Source organism: Dipodomys merriami, unplaced genomic scaffold (genome assembly GCF_024711535.1).
Source record: "Dipodomys merriami isolate MVZ:Mamm:240054 unplaced genomic scaffold, mDipMer1.0.p SCAF_33, whole genome shotgun sequence".
Lineage (NCBI taxonomy): Eukaryota > Metazoa > Chordata > Mammalia > Rodentia > Heteromyidae > Dipodomys > Dipodomys merriami.
Window position 1 is genome coordinate 8,173,371 of NW_027204826.1, and position 4,124 is coordinate 8,177,494.

Sequence of the window (4,124 nt, forward strand, 5' to 3'; positions counted from 1 at the left end):
GCCTGGGTGCTGTCCCTCAGCTCTTCAGCTCAAGGCTAGCGCTCTACCACTTGAGCTACAGTGCCACTTCCGGCTTTTTTTTCCTTTTTGCTTATGTGGTGCTGAGGAATTGAACCCAGGGCCTCATGCATGTAAGGCAAGCGCTCTACCACTGAGCCACCTTCCCAGCCCTCCACTTTTTTGTTCTTGCTAGTCATTGTGGCTTGAACTCAGGGCCTGGGTGCTATCTATCTCTGAGCTTTTTCACTCAAGGCTAGTGCTCTACCACTTGAGCCCCAATGCCATTTCCGGTTTTCTGGTTGTTAATTGGAAATAAGAGTCTCACTGACTTTCCTGCCTGGGTAAGGGTTTGAACTCTGGTCCCCCGATCTCGGCCTGCTGAGTAGCTAGGATCACAGGGTGAGTGACTAGCACCCTGGCTTGTTTTGTTTCTGTTTGTTTTGTGTTTTCAAGACAGGGACTCTCTATGTGCCCCAGGCTGGCCTTGAATTCCTAATATTTCTGCCTACACTCCCAATTACTAGGATTACAGGTGTGTGTTCCAACACCCAGCTGGAGTTTATTTTATTTACTTATTCCTGAGTCATCTACATTAGTATTTATTTACTTAGTTATAGAAAGTAGGAAAGAAAACGCTACTGTATGCAGACACGTATTTTATGTTTATTATATAATCATGCTAGTACAGGTGGCAAGTGAAATATTTCTTTCTTCAATATAGGTGGTTGTCTCTCTGAGCCCTCCTGTGTGTGAAAATGAATTTAATGACCAAAACCATTGAACATCGACTTGCCTAATGGAATAAGCCTATATGTATGGTAAACTCATAAAAATGGTGTGGATGTTTGTAATGAAGGTGAATTCAGTTGGCTGTCTCTATCTGGAACTCCTTCATGCCTCGATTGAGCCAATGGTTGATTGAAAAGACACCGGGACATTTTTTTTAGCATCAGAGCTCAATGTGAGCAGACAATTTTTCTTGCCATTATTTCCCCAAACACTAGCGTATGTAAACTATTTGCATAGTATTTCTATTGCATCAGTAATATAATTAGAAGTGCAAATTGTGCATCACAGATTGAAGTCATTAAGGGTTGTTTTTTAAAAGTAAGTTTCCCACTGGGAGCCTGTGGCTCATGCCTGTAAACCCAGCTACTCAAGAGGCTGAGATCTGAGGATCAATATTCAAAGCCAGCCCAAGCAGGAAAGTCCATGAGATTTTTTTTTGGGGGGGAGTCCGGTCGTGGGGGCTGACCTTTTGCTGGTTGATGAGAGATGGAGTCTGGTGGACTTTTCTGGAGGAGGGGGAGGGAGTGGCTTTCAATTTCTATGCTCTTAGATCTCAGCCTCCTTGAGTAGCCGCTTGAGCCACAACACACACCTCCACTTCTGGCTCTTTGCTGATTCATGAAAGAGAAGAGTCTCACTTTCCACCAGGGCTGGCTTCAAACTGAGTTCCTCAGATCTCAGCCTCCTGAGTAGCTAGGATGACAGGCGGGAGCCATCCATGCCCCAGCTTCTGATTTCTTTGTTTACAAATCCCATCTTCTTACTACCAAAATAGTTATCCTTCCCGATCATCTACACGGCCAGTGCTTGGTGCAGGCCTGAACACGGTGCATGTGGTCAAGATAAAAAGAGTTATTTACTTAATAAGTGGTCATCACAGTGATCCTTACCACCTTACCAGGCCCAGCAGCCTGGCTATCCTTAAGAGTTTAGTGGCCGTTGGGGTTGGGAAGGTGGCTCAGTGGAAGAGTGCTTGCCTCACATGCATGAGGCCCTAGGTTCGATTCCTTAGCACCACATAAGCAGAAATAAAAGGAAGTGGTGCTGTGGCTCAAGTGCGCTAGCCTTGAGCTGAAGAACTGAGGGGCAGCGCCCAGGCCCAGAGTCCAAGCCCCATGACCACCCCCCCCCAAAAAAAGAGTTTAGTGGTCCAGATGATCAAGCTCCTCCCATAGCAATAGTCTCCCCCTTGGCCAGCAGAAAGCCTAGAGTCTGAGAATTAGACCAATAGATTAACATCCAAACTCAAAAACTCCAATGAGGTGCCACGGATCGATCACCTGGCTGGTGCGGAAATGTTCTGGAAAGATGAGTTGAGCTCAGCCCTACCAGAAGTCCTGGATGGAGATTGGTGGAAACATTCCAGACTTCAAGTGCTGTATGACTCACAGAATCTTGGAATCTTGGTGTGGAATTTAGGTGGCAAGAGCGAGGCCTGTTCCGAGAAGGGTAAGGAGAACTCCCCCTTTTTTTTGCCTTGGGGTGGGCTGGCACCAGCAAGTGGGTGTCAGTTGCCGCAGGGTCTCAAGGGACCTTGACCTAAGGAGTCCACTTTCGACGCTGTAAGCAACGGGGACTCCTAGAAGCTGCGGGGTAAGGACACGAAGAGGGTTAAATAATTACCTTGGCAACCTCGAAAGGCTGAGAAGGGTTAGTGGATCACGGTGAGGTTTTAAGACTGGAGACACAGCTGTGGAAATGGGGGTGGGGGGGACCGGCAGGCCTTGAGGCCCCACGGGCTTGGACGATGAAAGGAAAGCTAGGAAGGTGTCAGACGTCGGAAACCAGGGGACTGTGGTCAGGCATTTGCTGTTCATGCCCAGCTTGGGGTGGCACTGGTTCCCTGAAAGCTCTGATGTCTTTTCTGAATATGCACATCTCCTAGAGGTGGTGGAAACTTTCTCTGATCTGGGCCTTCTTCCCTCAGAGTTGGACTCCTGTGGCTAGGGGTGGAGGGTGGGTGAGAAGGAAAGACTTCCCATGTGTAGGCGCTTGCCTCTAGTTATTAACTGGCACCCTACTCTGTAGAAGGGTGATATCCTGGCCTGGTGGGATTGGGCTAAGCCAGGATGCACGAGGTAAGGGCTATGTCAACCAGGAGAGAGGAAATGAAGTGAGCAAAACTGTCAGAAGCAAAACCCCGCGCTGATGGCTCATGCTGGTAACCCTAGCTAGCTACTCAGGAGGCTGAGATCTGAGAGCATAGAAATTGAAAGCCACTTCCTCCCCCTCCTCCAGAAAAGTCCACCAGACTCCACCTCTCATCAACCAGCAAAAGGTCAGCCTGGAGAAGTAGCTCAGGGGGTAGAGCACCAGCCATGAGCGGCAACGCTGGGAGACCTAGGAGGGGGGACTGACCAGTAGAAAGATGACCCAGTCCCCAAATCCAAACAAACAGTACCTCCAAAGCACATTTCTCATTGCAGCCCCCACCCTTCACCCAGGTCTGGCCTCCCAGATCACAAATCTCAAGTTTCTCATCTCTTCTTCTTTGGGGGTGGGGGGGGATGGGACTTGAACTCAGGGCCTGGCCACTGTCCTGAGCTTCCTTTGCTCAAGGCTTTACCACTTGAGCCACAACACCAATTCTGGCTTTCTCTGTGTATGTGGTACTGAGGAATGGAACCCAGGGCTTCATGCATGCTAGGCAAGCACTCTACCACTAGACCACATTCCCAGCCCTCATATCTCTTTACTTCTAAAGAGACTCAAATGTGTGCAGATCACAGCTTGTCGGTTGCCAGAATGCAGGGCAAAGATTCTCCTCTGGAGAAAAGGGTGTGTGTGTGTGTGTGTGTGTGTGTGTGAGAGAGAGAGAGAGAGAGAGAGAGAGAGAGAGAGAGAGAGAGAGAGAGGAAGAAGAATGGGAGAGGGAGGGAGAGGGGAGTGGGAGGGAGGGAGAGAGAGAGAAATCCCTATTTGTGGGGGTGAAAGGAAAAAGTGAAGTTCACCCACACACTAACCCTGAAGGTAGGTGTGTATGTGGGCTGAGTAGTATGTATAGTAAGAGTTCCAGAGCTCACAGGCAGGGCGATTTCCTGGGGTGTGTATGGGGGGGGTGTCCAGAAGCTCCTATCCTTTCCAAAACAAGATGTGCAGATTGGAGAATGATTAAAGCCTGACGGGAGGAGAGGAGGGGGTGGTAGGTACCTCATTAACCCGGGCTCCCAGAGACCTCTCCCAGGTCTGTGTGTGTGTTGGGGAGACACTTGTACTTGTGGTTCTCATCTCTGGCGGGGGGAGGTCTATGGACCCCCTCTCCCCTCCCTTCCCGCGCTCTCTCCCTCACTGGAGAGGACTGTGGAGTTCTGTCTCTCTCTCTCTCTCTCTCTGGG

At 49.5% G+C, this 4,124-nt stretch overlaps 1 long non-coding RNA gene across 2 annotated transcripts; it reads right to left on the reverse strand.

The window, feature by feature from the left end:
- Positions 1-679: 679 nt before the first annotated feature.
- On the reverse strand, positions 680-2,363 carry LOC138841990 (uncharacterized). Of its 2 annotated transcripts, none has more exons than XR_011376538.1 (3): positions 2,070-2,363; positions 1,256-1,400; positions 680-743 (listed from the first exon to the last, which is right to left on the reverse strand). It is a non-coding gene; the product is annotated as an uncharacterized lncRNA (long non-coding RNA). The 2 variants fall into 2 exon arrangements; XR_011376537.1 differs by having other exon boundaries at positions 1,256-1,482.
- Positions 2,364-4,124: the final 1,761 nt, after the last annotated feature.